General features: G+C 31.7%; 1 protein-coding gene and 2 non-coding genes across 3 annotated transcripts in view; 1 reads left to right on the top strand and 2 right to left on the bottom strand.

The window, feature by feature from the left end:
* Nucleotides 1-17868, top strand: part of LOC135127121 (FERM and PDZ domain-containing protein 2-like) — a 238274-nt gene that overhangs the window by 17130 nt on the left and 203276 nt on the right. The gene's annotated exons all lie outside the window — the stretch shown is intronic.
* On the bottom strand, nucleotides 16281-16362 carry Trnal-aag (transfer RNA leucine (anticodon AAG)). The gene has a single exon. It is a non-coding gene; the product is annotated as a tRNA-Leu (tRNA).
* On the bottom strand, nucleotides 17134-17215 carry Trnal-aag (transfer RNA leucine (anticodon AAG)). The gene has a single exon. It is a non-coding gene; the product is annotated as a tRNA-Leu (tRNA).

Genomic DNA, 17868 nt, shown 5'->3' with positions numbered 1-17868 from the left:
CAAATCCAATAATTGAAAAATGGAAAAATTCTGAAATCGTTTGATTGAAAAAATGAAAATTTTTAAAAATTGTGGCTATTATTACATACTTCAAATAAAAAGCAGAAAAATGTCAAATCAAATATTGAAGAAACGAAAAATTGAAAAATCGAGAAACTGAAAAATCCGAAATTTAAAAATCGAAAAACTGGACACAAATTTCACAATGAAATTATAAAATTAGAACATTGGGCAACCGAAGAATTGAAAAAATAAAGAAAATAACAAGCTCAAACGAAAAATTACAATTCGAAAAATTGAAATTGAAAAATCGAACATCCATAGTTGGGAAATCGAAAAACTGACAAATTTTAAAATGAAAACTTGAAGAGTTGCATGTTCAGAAATTGAAGAAACAAAAAAAATAAAAATTGGAAAATTTTATTTAGTTTCAGTTTTATTTTTTCAATTTTTCGGTTTTTCAGGGTTCTGTTTTTATAATTTTTCTTTTTTCAATGTGAAATTTTTTAATTTTTCGACTTGGAATTTTTTAGTTTTTCATTTTAAATATGTATCCAGTAATAATTATAAGTTTTAAAATTGTTCACTTTCATAATTTTACGATTTTAGAATTTTTCCATTTTTCAATTATTGAATTTTAAAACTGTTTCATTTATTCGATTTTTCCGTTTTTCAATCTTTCAGTGTTACAGTTTTTCTACTTAAAAATTTTTGAGGATTCTATAATATTTCGATGTTCCAATTTTTCGATTTTAAATTGTCTCAATTTTTAGTTTTCACTTTTTCGCTTTTGCAATTTTTTTTTTTGTTTTTACATTTTTCTTTCTTATCCTTTTTTTAATTTTTCGATTTTTCGGTCTTCCGATTTTCAAGTGTAAAATTAAAAATGAAAAACGAAAAAGTATAAAATGAAAACTTTGGAAAATCTAAAATTTGGAAATCAGGAACTTAAAAACCTGAAGAAACGCAAAATTGAGAAGTCGAATGATTGAAGATTGAGAAAATTGAAAATCGAAAAAGTGCAAAATCGAAAAATGAAATATTCAAAGATCGAAATACATATTGTAGATTAAAGAAATCTGAATGTCAGATAGTTGAGAAATCCAAAAATTGCAAAATTTAAAAATTGGAAAATCGGGGATTCGAAAACTCAAAAATTTAAAATTCAAAGAAGTGATTAAACGAAAAATTATAAAATCGGAACGAACATGAAAGGAAGGGAAAACCTAAAAATTGTTACATAAAATCGGGGAAACGAAAATTTAAAAATCGGGAAATGAAACATAAAAATCAAGAACTTGAAAAATTGGGGAAACTAAAACTTGAAGAATTGAAAAATAAAAAATTGAGAAACTGAAAAATAGAAAAATGAAAAATTGTAATAGCGAAAAAGTGCAAAATCGAAAAATTGAAGAAACGAAGATTGAAAAATCTGAAAATTGTAAAAATAAAGAAAATACAAAATCGAAACAAAAAATTGCAAATCGAGAATTTGAAGAAATGGAAAATTAAAAATGGAGTAATTAAAGGTCGAATAAATGAAAAAGTTATAAAATCCAATAATTGAAAAGTGCAGTATTTAGGGGAGTATTTTAAAAATTGTTATCATTACATATTCAAACCGAAGACTAAAAAATTGCAAATCAAAAGATGAAGAAACGAAAAATCATGAAACTGAAAAATCGAAACATTGAAAAATCTAAAACTTGAAAAATGTTATATTGAAAAAAAGAAATACATATTACAAAATCAGAATATTGAAAAAGAAAAAAATAAAGAAGACAAAAAACCGAAACAAAAAATTGCAAAATCTAAAACATCGAACATCCAAAGGTGGGAAAATCGACAAACGAAAAATTTGAAAATGGAAAGTCGAAGCTGTAAAATTGAAGGAACAAAATACTGAAAAACTGAAAAATGCAAATCGAATGATTGAAGAAACAGAAAGTTGAAAAATTGAAAATTGAAAAATATGAAATTTGAAAAATCTTATTTTTCGATTGATAAATCGAGAAATAGGCACATCAAAAAATCGAAAAATTGAAAAAACAGAAAAATCGGGAAATCGAAGTAGAAAACCGAAATGAAAAATTTCAAATCGAAAATCGGAAGAAACGAAAAATTAAAGAATCGAAAAATTTCAAAATCAAAAAACTGAAGAAACAAAAAAAAAATGAAAAATTGAAAAATTTAAAAAAGATAACTCGAGGAGTTGCATGTTGTGAAATTGAAGGAACAAAAAACTGAAAAATTGAAAAATGCAAATCGAATAATTCAAGAAATGAAAAATTGAAAAATAGAAAAATCGAAGAACTGAAGAATCGAAAAACATAAAATTTAAAAAATCGGAAAATAAAACGTTGAAAATGGATAAATCGAGAAATAGGAATATCAAAAAACGGGAAAATCGGGCAATCAAAGTCGCATAAAATCGAAAAATGAAAGATTTAAAGAAATCGAAAAATCACAAAATCAAAAAAAAAAATCGAACGAAATTGAAAAAATAAATAAAATAGAAAACCGAAACGAAAAATTTCGAATCGAAAATTTGAAGAAATGAAAAATTCAAGTATCGAAACATTGAAAATTGAAAACTCGTGAAATTTTAAATCGAAAAATTTCAAAATCAAAAAACTGAAGACAGAAAAAAAAAAAAATGAAAAAATCACATATGGAGAAATTGAAGAAACGAAAAATTGAAAAACTTAAAATTAAATTAAAAAAAATAATAATAAAATCGAAACATTGGAAAATTGAATAATCGAAAAAATAAATGAAATAAAAAACCGAAAAAAAAAGATTGCTAATCGAAAAGCTGAAAAATTTCAAAATGAAAACTCGTAGAGTTGCATGTTGAAAAATTGGGAGAACAAAAAAAAGTGAAAAACTAAAAAATGCAAATCGAAAAATTGAAAAATTAAAGAACTGAAGAATCGAAAAATATGAAATTTAAAAATCGGGAAATAAAATTTCGAAAAACTGATAAATTGAGAAATAGAAACATCAAAAAATCGAAAAATTGAAAAACGGAAAAGTCGGGAGATCGAAATACAAAACCGACACGAAAAATTGGGAGTCGAAAATTTGAAAAAAAAAAAAAGAATCGAAAAATTTTTTGTTTTGTTTTAGCAGTATCTTGGAGTAGTCATCAGTGACTCTCAAACAAATTATAATTATTGTGGAAATTCTGATCTCGTTAAAAAAATCCTTACAGTATTATCCGCCTGAATATTGAAACGTCGACACCCTAGTAAACAGCCGAAGACATGCTGCGACTTAAGCTGTCTGAGTGTTAGTCAGCTCCACATCCGGACAAAGGCCCAATTTAATTCGCAACCTCCACATCTGAAATTATTATAAGCTCGATACACGTATAAATTTGCACTGAAATTGTATGCTTGAATGTGGCAGATGTAAACCGGATCGTATTTATCTACAATGGAGGGTTTTATCGCCCCACCCCATCACGAAATCTTCCTGTAATAATAATCGAGTTATGTGGATGAACTGTTTCAATCTACGCCGTTGTTATCAATAGAATAAAGACGAACGAGATGATGTTCTCCGGTGCTAATAGAAATTGTCCACAGACCCATTACACTACCCAATTATCACTACGTTACACGGGATGGCATAATTTCACCCGATAAGACAAAGTTTAATCGAGTAAATCCCTGGAAACCTATATATCAATTATGGTTTCACTGAAAAAGCAAGTAAACAGTTCATCCCAGATTTGATTGGTTTTCAACTTGGCTTAGGAAGTCGAATTAGTCCATAAGAACTCGAGCCAGTTTGAAAACAGACCATTTTAATCTTCTATCTCCACGGGATTCATAACTACGGCAGCGCCAGTCACGAAAAATCGGATTAAAATTGCTTATCGGATGTTTGAGCACAAGTTCATTCTGGAAGATGAAAACTTCAGAGAACAAACACGGCTTGCAGTTAATTAACATTATAGTGGATTACAAATAACGCCAACTAACTAATTATAGATCTAGACCACTTTCATAATTGGATAAACGTAACTTTTTGTGCAAAAGCAAATTAGTTTATTAATTCTGCTTGTTTCGACTGTTCAAGTGTTTACCTCAAACTTAAAAAAACACTCAAAATTCTTCCATTTGCGGTGATAATTAATTACTGTCGTTCGCTATCGCATTACCTGTCGCTCAAGATGGGTCGACAGCATGAAGCAGATCCGCACTTACAATTTTCTAGAAATGAGCACTTAGACAGGAAATTGATATCGACAGTGCCGAAGACAAGGAAATTGTGCCATTTACCTCCAGAAAAGTAGAAAGAACCTAGGTAGATTCAACGATTTTTCCTAGCCATTTTGTAATGCTTTACTCATTATGTGTTTAATTAATTTAAATAATGTTCGTGTTACGTAACGAAGGTATTTTTGTCTTGCTGACCTGAATCACGCCAGCCGCAGTCGTGGTAAAGAGACTGGCGAACTACAATGAGAAGCCGTAAAGATGCCTCGGAATTAAATCCCTGCTGAGGTAGATTATTCATTTTCGATGGGTTCATTTATAAATGTAGATCTCTCGAAAGAGCTAATAAAAATGTAGCTAAAATTATCTGAATACATTTACAAAATGTGTGCGCGTTGTCGGAGTTCAGTGAGCAATGTAGCAAATACTGAAAACCATTGGAAAAAGCATTACTGAAAAACATATCTCTATTGTTTTAAAAATAAATCGTAGTTTTTAATGATTGAACGGATTTTCACATTGCCTGGCGTCACTTGTCATAGCGATGAATTAATTCGTGCTTCATTTTTTTTTTATATTTTCAGTGTTTTCATTTCTACTGTGACAAATTGTATTCGTTCAAATTGTAGCTTTTTAATAAACTTATCAGTGTTCAGTATGATTTTTGGCAAAGTTATTTATGAGAAAAGTACCGAACATTCAAGGTCTCCGGTTTCCGTCTATATTTTTATTGTCTGTCTAATAATAGTAAAGTCCGAAACTTTAGGAATATCATGTAGATGGTAAAACACAAATCAAAATTTGTCTCATCACTACTGTACTTGTGGTTTATGAATTTACCTCGATTTTGTTTATTATTATTATATTTTTTATTGTTTAACCTGTCTTGTTCTTTGGACACAAAATACGAAGTTTCGCAGATGAGAGGTCCGCGGATCAATGCCAGGCCCAGCCTTTTTTATTGATCAAATCAAAATCCGTTCATCCTATTTTCTCGAAAATTTGAGAATACGGTACTGTTATTATTAGTATTACATTGCGTCTATCCAACTTGATATATGTGTCCCTACTAAAATATTGATGACGTTATCACAAAATTCCGTTACGAGAAAACTCAGTTAAAACATACGCGTAGCATGCTTCTTTACCTGTACTTTAACAATCCACACATATATCTATTTTAATTTATAGAGGTTTCCATAAAACAAAATTAAATTGGCAAAATTTAATTTAATTATTTTTCGAAGAATCTGTCTTCGTTCTGTATTTCAGGGGCGAGGGAAGTTCTGTCGAAATAACTTTAGACCAATTTTTTTCTTTCACTGTTACTGGAATTTTCTACATTTTTTAATGTAAAAAAAATATCGAAAATTAAATCGTATAATTTTTCAAATTGGACTGTATGTATGTTATTGGGCAGAACTACCCTTGCTCTTGAACTACAATCAAATAAATCCACTTGTCCACAAAAACGGTATAGATAATACCAATCGTGGTGTAAAGAAAAAAAAGTGTTCCATGAGGGAATCGAACCGATCTTCCGTATTCGAATCAACAAAAATTTGAACAGTGGTTGAGAACGTGGCTCTTAATTTGTATAAAGTTACACAGTTGTGATCTTTCCTTGCGAAAATCTGGATTCTTAGGGGAAAAACTCAAGGCATGTTCATTATCCACAACTACAGGATCACGTTATTGTATACAATTTGAATACTGTTTATATTATTAGATTCAGTCTTTTATCATTTGCACGATATTCCTAACAAACATAAAATTTGAAAACTACAGTTTCAGAAATTATCTGCTTAATAAAAGTCGAGACAACCGACGACCGGACAGACGGAAACGGGAGACCAATCTTTTCATATTGTAGGGGCGATGAAACGTCGGGAATACATGAAATTACCCAATCGCCAAATGGATTTTATTACAATACTTAGCTTATGACCGAGGGTTAAAAAATGGATCTAAAGTTATTTAGAGAGAATTTCCCTCGCTCCTGAAGTACAATAAAACAAAGCTGTTTTTTTTTTATAAATTACCAAATTTGATTGTGCGAATTTATTATTTTTATGTTGATCCTTAAAAGTTAAAACAAAAATAGGATTGTTAAACTCTAGATAAAGAAGTATACTACAGGTACATTTCAAGTGAGTTTTTCAAAACACAATTTTTAAGTATCAATTTTTTATTATGGACAAGAGAAACGACAGAAAGGGGACAAAGAAAATGCAGAAAACAAGCAAAAAAAAAACAGGACCAAAATAATTTATAAAAAGTGACGAATAAAGGCGATGAAAAACAATGCCCAAAAGAACGTTACAAAAAAATTCACCAATAATGTGACAAAAAATGAGGAAAAACCAAAAAGTGACAAAAAAAGCAAAAAATGTGACTAATAGTAAAGGGTCCAAAAATGACGCAAAAAATGTAAAAAAGGCATTGAACAAAGGACAAGAAGTCCACAGAAAAGACAACAATAAGTGTGAAAACAGAAGACAAAAAATCCATAAGAAATGGGAAAAAAAGCTGCTGAAAATAGTGATTAGAAAATGAAATCAAAAAATGCCACCAAAAATGCTACTAAAAGAAGTGAATACAAAAATGCAATAAAAAAAGTTACAAAAAGTCGACATAAAGACTATGAAAAAATAATACTTCCTAAGATAAGTCTGATTTTGGCAAATAATATATCCTTTAAGACAATAGAGGATGGATGGGTAGGGCTAGTACAGGCTAAAATAAAACTGATTTTGGCATGACATAATTTTCTAAGAAAGTAAAGGGCGGGTGGGCGTTACTAGTACATGGTAAGATAAGACTGATTTTTGCAAATGTCAGTCTCTAAGAAAATAAAGGGTGGGTGGGCGGGGCTAGTACTTGTTCAGATAAGACTGATTTTGGTAGACAATATACACTGTACGAAAATAGAGGGCGGGTGGGCGGGAATAGTACATGGTAAGATAAGACTGATTTTTGTAAATGTCAGCTTCCAAGAAAATAAAGGATGGGTGGGTGGGGCTACTACTTGCTCAGGTAAGACTGATTTTGGGAAATAATATACCCTCTAAGAAAACAGAGGGCGGGCGGGCGGGCGGGCGGGGCTAGTATATCCTAATTGCGCACAAGTCTAAATGACTTTAAAAAAAATATTTCTCATTGGATAAAAATTAAACAAAAAGGGTGACTACAATGTGACAAAAAGCCAAAAAAAAAGAAAATTTAGAAGGGCCAAAAGTCCATACGGCTAAAAAAGTGAAAACAGAGGACAAAACAATTATAAAATGCAATGAAAATAACGAAGTCACTTAAAAAGGGGACGAAGAACGCGACAAAGAGAATGTGATTCAAAGAATGAGTTGAAAAGGCACTGAAAAAGGTCACAACAAATGCGACAAAAAAAGGGAATAACACATGTTACAAAAAAAAAACATCAATCATGTGACAAAAATGCTCACTAGAAGTAAATGAGGAAAAACCAAAAAGTGACAAAAAAGTCCAAAGGGGCCCAAAAATAATTTATTGGTGTTAAAAACAAATTGTTTTACACAGGTCATTAATTGCTTAGGCTACCTACTTACATATTTAAATAATCGAAATCCTTACATTTTAGGTATTCATCAAATGTGTAAAAACATTAGTTGTAAAAACGCAAAAAATCAAAAAAGGCAACGAAGGAATCGACAAAAAGTGCGAAAACAGGGGACAAAAAAAGTTCACAATAAATAAGAAAAAAAGCCACTGAAAACTATGACTAAAAAAAGGAGACCAAAAAATGCCTCAAAAATTGCTAATAAAAGAAGTGAATAAAATAAGGCATTAAAAAAGGTCATATAAAGTGAGCGGAAAAAAGCAAATAAAGCTACAAAAAGTCCTCAAAAAAGACTACGAAAATAGAGGACAAAAAATTAAACAAAATGGTTGATTACAAAATGACAAAAAAACGGCAGAAAAAGCGACAAAAAAGATAATTTACAAAAAGAACAAAAGTCCACAAAAAGACGACTAAATATGCAAAAATAGAGGACAAAAAAATTATAAAGTGCAATCAAAACGACAAAAAGTGACTTAAAAAAGGGGACAAAAAACGCGATAACGACAATGCAACTAAAAGAAGGAGTCAAAAGGCCCTGAAAAAGGTCACAAAAAAGGCAACAGCAAACGCCACACATTTTCCTCAAAAAGGCAACAAAAATGGGAAAAAAAAAATCTGCAAAAAAGTTGACTACAAAAAGCGAGAAAAATTGACCTGAAGTAATGTAGACAGAACTTCCACCTCCTGAAGTACAGTATAACTGATCCCAATTTTTTAAAAAAGTCTGAAATTTGATGTTGCAAAATTCATTTTTCATGACCCCTATTTAACTTATAGGGAGACAGGAGACAAAAAATCCATAAGAAATGAGGAAAAAGCCACTGAAAATAGTGACTAGAAAAGGAAATCAAAAAATGCCACAAAAAATGCTACTAAAAGAAGTGAATATAAAAATGCAATAAAAAAAAGTGAGAAAAATGAGTGAAAAAAATGTAAATAAAGTTGCAGAAAGTCTACATAAAGACTATGAAAAAAATAATACTTCCTAAGGTAAGTCTGATTTTGGCAAATAATATATCCTCTAATCAGACAATAGAGGGCGGTTGGGTAGGGTTAGTACAGGTGAAAATAAAACTGATTTTGGTATATGACATATGTACTTTATAAGAAAATAAAGAACGGGTGGACGATACGAGTACATGGTAAGATAAGACTGATTTTTGCAAATGTCACCCTCTAAGAAAATAAAGGGTGGGTGGGCGGGGCTAATACTTGCTCAGATAAGAGTGATTTTGGCAAATAATATACCCTCTAAGAAAACAGAGGGCGGGTGGGCGGGGCTAGTATATCCTAATTGCGCACAAGTCTAAATGAGTTTAAAAAATTAGGAGTATTTCCTATTGGATAAAAATTAAACAAAAAGGGTGATTACAATGTGACAAAAAGCCAAAAAAATTTTTTGAAAGGGTAAAAAGTCCACACGGCTAAAAAAGTGAAAACAGACGACAAAACAATTATAAAATGCAATCAAAATAACGAAAAACGGACAAAAAACGCAACCTTTTTAATGGTCATAAAAACTTAGTGGAAGAAAGCAAATAAAGCTACAAAAATCCACAAAAAAAGACTACGAAAATAGAAGAAAAAAAAAATTAAGCAAAAAGGTTGATTACAAAATGACAAGCAAAGGGCAGAAAAAGCGACAAAAAGTCAAAAAAAAGATAATTAAAAAATTGAACCAAAAGTCCACAAAAAGTCGACTAAATATGCAAAAATAGAGGACAAAAAAAATTATGAAGTGCAGTCAAAACGACAAAAAGTGACTTAAAAAGGGGACAAAAAACGCGATTAAAAGAATGCAGCCAAAACAAGGAGTCAAAAAGGCCCTGAAAAAAGGTCACAAAAAAGACGACAAAAAAAGAGAACAACAAACGCCACACATCTTCCTCAAAAAGGCAACAAAAACGGGAGATAAAAACATTGCAAAAAAAGTTAACTACAAAAAGTGAGAAAAATTGGCCTGAAGTAATTTAGACAGAACTTGCCCCTCCTGAAGTATAGTGTAACTGAACCAAATTTTTTTAAAAAGTCTAAAATTTGGTTTTACAAAATTCATTTTCATGACCCCTATAAGTTAAAATAAAGACATGCTTGTAGTGTTAAAGTAAAGTTAAAGAAGCATGCTATGTGTATGTTTTAAGTGAGTTTTTCGATAACATTTTGTAATGACGTCATCAACATATATAAAATTAGACAACAATTGGTCCAATAGTGTGGGAGATTATGTCTTATAAAAATTCACGTAGACGACAGACAGACGGAAATGAGTTTCGATAACAAACAACATCGATCTGCTTTAGAATCTAATGTAGTGTTTAATGGATACAATGGAAAGAGCTATCTTAAGTTTGTGGAATTAAACTGTAAAATTTATACGTAGTTATTATAATGGCTCAGTAATCATCTTTGTGTTATAAATCAGCGCATGCGCGGTTGCAAAAATGCCGATGCTACATTAGGACAAGCACCGCTGGAAATCGACGCATAAAAAATTATAAAATATTTCCAGTACCGACTATCTTGTGTGCGATATATTTAAATAAATTATGTATGCAGACCTCAAAAAAGTTGATGATCTTGCACAAATAAAGATAAATGATTTGTCTCCACTCGCTTATTCCGAATAAAAATGACTTTTGAGACATGCGTCAGGAGGTCGTAAAAACAACGAAACGCTTCCTTGCGTATGTATTACATAGTACATTTGTCTCACGAAAAATATGTCACAATTATCCCGCGGAATACGCCCATTTATCAAAGTTTCACCGGAAAAATTATTTTACTAAATTTGAGTAGAGCTTGTTTTGTGGAAGTTCTTATTAAGTGGAAATCATTGATTAGTTTCCAGATGATTGATTTTAGTAATAAATCATAAGTGGCGTCAGCTGTTTAATTCTAGGTAACTTTTCCGACAGGTTTTTGTTTTTTATTTTGTTTCGGTTTTTGATGCAGGTATGTAGTGAAATTCTCGACAAATCTAGTTGAAATTCCACGTGACTGCTTGTAGAGAGCAATTGATTTTCTCCCGTTTGTTTGCTATTTCATGTCGAAGTGGTGGACATTTGTAAAATTACAAAGTAAATCATTTGATTAAACATTTTGCCGCTCGGTAATTCTGATTACACATTTATATTACCTCCACCAGTGGCATTACTTATAAAATTTACGTTTCAGTGAATTTAATTTAATTATGGCGTTTGAAGCCTTGTAATTTGTGTTCGTCATACATAATCCTAAATTGTATTAAGTTAGAAAGGACGTTAAACGCGGATGTTGTTTAGATAATAAGCATTTGGAGATTTACGAATTTGATTAAAACCGCAACAGTTTGTAGTGACTCAGGTGTTCTGTGGAATACTATTTTATGTTTATAGTTTATGCAACTTTAGGACTGTTGGAACTTATTCGGAGTTGAGTCGTTATTAAACTTCCATTTCTTGAATTCCCCTGCAGGATTATTAGACAATGGGATCTAGTAATATGCGTTACATTTTCACTTAGACGTCGAACTTAGTGAGTGGCGTGTAATTTTCTAAAGTTTTCATTTTCTGACTGGATGAAATATTGTGCAGGGTGCAAAGATAAATTACAAAGTGCAACTTTTCGAAAGAAACTTGGAATTTATGGCATCAATTGATTCTCGTTAATTGCATTTCTACGAACAATAGGGTTTAATTTATTTTGGTTCCACTAATTTATTGCTGTTTGTTTTGGAATAAGTCAGGTACGCATAAATGTAACTGCACGTGCTATGCAGTGACGCTAGTGCACTTACGTCGCGAGGTCAACAATACATAATAAATAAATTTATTTTTGAAGGTTTAAATAGCGAAATTTAGCAGAAACACACTGTCGGTGTTGGAGAATGTCCAACCGACACGATTCAGGATGCCTAAGCAAAGTTTTGTTTACACGCTTGTAATGTAAATGACTTCCGTGTCTTCTGGAGTGTCTACTAAGAGTTGCATTGCATGAAAACAGCATCGGTTTTGTCGATTGTCTCTTGTCAAGTAAATGCAGTTCAACTCGAACTATTGCCAACACATTTCGATGGAATCGCAAGCAATATCCGTCAGATGCGGATATTGCAAATAGAATTCCTAGATTGGCACTTAATGGTACTTGCGAATTCCAATAACATTGAACATGCTGCAGTTGAGATTCACACTAATTACAAAACGTCCCTAATTTAATTTCACACCATTTCTGGCGTGATTAGGATTTGATGAAGTTGACACTATAGGCTTAATTAGGGGTCGATACCGATAGTATAGGAATTTTCTGCGTGTATTATCGTGGTCGTAAGTGAACGGTCAATTAAATTTTAGTTCGTGTGTAGGTGGATTTGCAACAGCTGTGAGGTGAAGCAAGTGTGCATCGAGAGGCAGCTAGAGTTTCAAAGAAAATTATTAAAGCAATAAAACTCGTGTTCAAAGTTTTGGTTTGGAGTTGACTCTGGAATCTGGATCGATCAACATCGCAGCATTCAAAACCTTTTGTGATGTAAATGAAAACTGTAGCTATATTACTATTATATTATATTACATTATATTATTACGTCATCGTACGTCACGATGAGATTGCAAAAATTATTGTTCATATTTTGGCTTGGAAATTGCACATTTTCGGGGTTAATTTAATAATATTTAAACAAATTGCTTTGTTTTTAGTAACTTTGCGTTTTGAAGAAAACGGAGTTCGATTTAATAATCATACATTAATACTTATCGTATTTAAACATTATAAATAATATTAATTATGTTTAAATATTATTTAATTATACCGTGAAAATTTATAGCGTTGATCGACCAACTTCAATCGTTTTGAAAATTTCCCCAAAATTTAAACTTTCTCGAGTAAACGAATCACGGAACCAGATAAATTAAAACTGAAGTCCTACTTACCCTGTTTTCGGTCCTTTTCGGAAAAATATCCATTTTCTTTCGTGTTCACAGCAATAACACAACACATTTTCCCTAATATTTAATATTAAATTAGAAATTCGCGAAATTGCTCTATTTTTACGCCAAAAGTACGCGACGATCTTGTCGCCATCAAACAGAAATTAAAACTGAACACGAAGGACCGAAAAACGTGACCTTTGGACAGGTAGCTCACGTGACAGTGACGTCATCGCACGTCACGATGAGATTGCAAAAATTATTTTTCATATTTTGGCCGCGAAATGAAGACATTTTCAGGATTAACTTAACAATATTTAAATAAATGGTTTGGTTTTAATACCATCGTGTTTTTAGTAAAACGGTTTTCGGTTTGACTATCATATATTAATAGTTACTTACCATATTTGAACATTATAAATAATATTAATTATATCTAAATTTTATTTAATTATATCGTGAAAATGACCGATCAACTTCAACCGTTTCGAAATTTTTTCCAAAATTTAAACATTGTCTAGTAAACGAATCATGGAACTTGATAAATTAAAACTGAAGTCGTACTTCTCCGTTTCCGGTCCTTTTCGGAAAAATATTCACTTTCGTTTGTGTTCACAGTACTAACACAACACATTTTCGCTAATATTTATTAATAATAAATTAGAAATTCGCGAAGAGAAGTCTAGAATTAAGCCAAAACATTTCGCCTTTTTTTCTTGTTCGTAATCTTCATAACTTAAAGCGTGTTTAAAACAGGAAATATGGATTTTGTAATTACGCTCCGCCCCTCAGTCTGGCAACGAATGGAAAATTAATCACGATTAAGAACTGAGATCGGGGTGGGGCTTATCTTTTTATTGTTTTTTTTTTAGTTAATACATATAGTTTTCTCTGAGTAACACCGTCACTGAAGAATATGTTTCACATGGCAAGCAATTCTTGTAGAAAAATACGGATTTTACAATTAAATTCCGCTCCTTCGGCTGTCGACGAATAAGAAAAATCATCACAATTGAGATAGGATGGGTGGGTGGGGCTTATGTTTTGTATATGTTAAAGAAAAAAAATCCAAAAAATAAGCCCCATCCACCCACCCTCATCTCAATTGTGATGAATTTTTCATTCGTTGTCAGACCGAGGGGCGGAGCGTAATTGCAAAATCCCTATTTCTATAGAAAAATTTACCATTTTAAATATGTATTGTCGTAAAAACATTGTTACGTATATCCAAAAAAAGGCAAAATTTAAGTTCCGCCCTCCCACCGCCATCTCAATTGTAATGATGTTATTCGTTGTGAATATTGAAATTCTAAAAAATCGTTATATTTCATATTGTAAATTGTGGAGATGCGAGGGAAGTTCTGTCGAAACAACTTTCGACCAATTTTTTTTTGTAAATAAACGTCAAGTTGGCGTACGTAGTTTATACATCTTGAACGCCATACTTGATAAACGACGCACGCCGTACATTCTTTCGATGTATAAAGCTTCAGATTGCTATTACCTAGTGCTGAAGGACATTTTATCATGTTAGTTATGTGCTTTAAATACGGCGCCAAGGCTGCGGGAGTGTTATTTATGCCGCTGGTTTATTTTATATATTTTTTAAAGAGCTGGATTTGTCGGATTATATAAAAATAATAATAATCATATTCAAAACATTTTGCTCCATTGTGACTTAATTAATAATTTTAGTCCTCTGTTTTGAGAAAACAACTCATACAAATTAAACAAATTTCTACGTGACATTCTTTCGATGGATACACATAAACAATCGAAGTTAAGCGTGTGCTTACACCACTAGTTTTTAATATAAGTATAAAGGTTATGAGAAAACATTTTTTTTTTATAATTTTTCAAAGAAGCGGAATTTCTTGGACTGTACTTCAAGAGCTAGGGAAGTTCTGTCGAAGCAACCTTTAACCAATTTTTTCTTATTCTTTTGAAACAAAATGTATTAAAGCTACCGAAATGTCTGTTGGAACATCTTTATAACGTGCGATAAAAAAGGGCACCAGAGTTGGCTGTGTGTTTAAAATGTCAATTCGTCTGTTTCGGGGACGTCAAATCTCACTGTCGGTCTATTTTTAGGTTAAATTTGCTAAGATTACATTTTCACGTCAGAATTTACAGCAATAGTAAACGCATATTCAACTTCATATTTTCCGAACGATAGCGAAAATCTTCTGTAATGTTTTTAACGAATCAATTTAATGGCCTAAACTATCGACTCGATTACTTTGAAGTGAAAGAGAATTTGTCAAGAATTTTAAATTTTCATATACAAATGTGAAAACATTAAATATGAATCGTGAGCTTTTACAATCCATTTCGGAGCTAGATTTAAAGATTATAGAACACCTGAAGTTCATTTATTCACTCTACAGACAAATGTCAAAAAACACTCTGAAAGTCTGTGTTTCGGTAATGAGGGCGGGTGGGTGGGGTTGGTACCTGTTCAGACTGATTTTGGCAAATCACATATTCTCTAAGAAACGAGAGAGTGGGTGGGCGGGGCTACTACCAGCTAAGATAAGAATGATTTTGGCAAATGAGCTACCTTCTAAGGAAAGAGAGGGCGGGTGGGTGGGGCTAGTACCTGCTAAAATAAAACCAATTTTGGCAAATGAGATACCCTCGAAGAAAAGAGAGGGCGAGTGGGTGGGGCTAGCACCTGTTAAAACTGATTTCCGCAAATGACATATTATCTAAGAGAAGAGAGGGTGGGTGGGCGGGGCCAATATCTGATAAGATAAGACTAATTTTGCCAAATGACGTATCCTCTAAGAAATTTAAATTCAAGTATTATAAAAAAAGACACTAGAGGCTCCAAAGCTCTTTCAAATTCGTTCCAAACAGGAATACCTAGAACCTCAAAATTGTTTTAAATTAAAAAAAAGGGGGTCCCAAAATTAATTCAAAAACAGGTCAAGTCATAATTTTCCAAAAATTGAACACTATTGTCAAAAAACACTCCAAAAGTCAGTGTTTTCCTATCTTTCGATAATGTTTTTATTTTTTGAACAAGAAAACGAAATATTTGTTGTCTATTGTTATCTTTTTCATTATCTAAAATTTTATTATCTTAAATTTTGAAAACATAATAACTTTGGGATTAATGAGACATTGTACTTTGTTTAAGGTTATTTATACAGAACTTCCCTAGTCCTTGTAGTACAGTTCAATAAAAATGCTATATTTTTTGTTATAACCTCTATAAGTTAAAAAATATGAATGCTAAGACTCATATTTAGATGATTCCCGTGTTATATATACAATTTGGATTTTTTGCGTAAATTTGGAATTAAAACTCAAGGCGGATTCATAAACCCCAAGTATGATATTTTAAACATACATAAAAATGAAAAAGTGTTTACTAAAAAAAAAGTTAAAAAAATATTATAACAATTCATTAGTAGTTTTGGTTAAGAAAAAATTGCACAGAACTGTACCAAGTACTTTTATGACCTTTGGTTGTTCATTTTATATTTAGCACCATCATGTGTAAGTTTTTTAATCTACAAGTTACTTTTGTTTTTTTTTTTTGTAAAAAATTTGTGGCAGCGGTGGGATTCGAACCCACGCCTCCGAAGAGACTGGTGCCTTAAACCAGCGCCTTAGACCGCTCGGCCACGCTACCTTGTTGGTATCGCTATAAAAAGCATATTCAACCCAAAGTCTATTTTTTCTTTATAGCGAACGCCTACTTTTATTTTCCAACGATAACTTTGTAGTATAAATTATATACAAATTTTGGTTAATATTAAATAATTTATTTTTATTGCTATAAAAGCGTTAAGTGTGAATCTTCAAATTTTACAAGTTATCAGTAACTAAATATATTCATTTTCTACAGATAAATGTTGAAAAATACGCTCTGGAAGTCATGTTTTTCTGCTTCGGGATAGTTTTTTATCTTTTGGACAAAGGATCTTTAAGAAAATATTTGTTATCTGTTGATATCCATTTGATTATCTTAGATTTTTTATCTAAATTTATCGTAAATTTTGGCGACAAAATAACATTATGATTAGTGAGACATTACACATTTTAAGGCATTTGTTTATCTTAATAAAAATAAAAAATATGCGTCTAGATTGTGTGAGGATTAATCATCCAGTGAGTTGTAACATTTCATTTTTAAAATAATGATGTTGGCATATTTGACCGTTTATTTGACAGTTATTTGATGGAAACTGTCAAACTGAACAAGGGACGCGTTGGTGTTGCCAACGTTATTATTTTAAAAATAAATTGCATGGCCTACTTCAGACTTTTATAATAATGCACCTGGAGCTGCTTGAGATATCCTACTAAAATAAATCAGTTGATTTGATAACGTTGATTGTCCATTTTATTCGTGGTATCTGAAAATTGCCTTTCAGTTTTTTTTTTTTTCGGTAAAAAGTAGTGGCAGCGGTGGGATTCGAACCCACGCCTCCGAAGAGACTGGTGCCTTAAACCAGCGCCTTAGACCGCTCGGCCACGCTACCTCGTTGGTATCACTGCCAGCAGATATCGTGGATTAGAGTTGTATATCTGTAAATACATATAATTGCCTCTCGACCAAACGCTGTCGAAAATTAAACTTTATTCCGTACGAGTCTATTTACACAATGACTCCGGTCTTTCACAAAACCTCTCATTTTGAGCTGGCATCCCGCTTGTATCCACATAAACTCGACCGTTATAACAATCTAATTTCGCCCTCTTCTCTTTAATTAGAGGTTTAAAGTATAAATACAAACGCGAAACAAAGCAATAGTCACAAACGATATGACTATTAATATACAAATACCTTATATAATCAGCCGCTTTCCAAACGTGAATGCTCCGGATATAAAATATCTAAATAAATTGATGTAGGTAGGTGTATGTCACACGAGGGTTGATACTGTTTGAATAACGCAAAACGTCACTATCTGATTCCTCGCACGTTTTACATCAGACTTCAAATAAGCGAGTTTTTTATGAATTGTTTACTTTTTGCCATTGAAACGACGTTACAACACCCAAAAAGTCTTTCACAAAAACATCGACATGTGATATCACACAATCAAGGGGAGCTTTTTAAAGAAATTCGATGCTTTTCTTGCCATTAAATTGACTGTCGCTTATTTTGTTTAACAATACGTCCGTAAACAGG

Source organism: Zophobas morio, unplaced genomic scaffold (genome assembly GCF_036711695.1).
Source record: "Zophobas morio isolate AGI-343-1 ecotype UQ-CSIRO unplaced genomic scaffold, CSIRO_AGI_Zmor_V1 ptg000011l, whole genome shotgun sequence".
Lineage (NCBI taxonomy): Eukaryota > Metazoa > Arthropoda > Insecta > Coleoptera > Tenebrionidae > Zophobas > Zophobas morio.
Note: the sequence above shows the minus strand (reverse complement) of the source record. Positions and strands in the feature narration are given on the sequence as shown.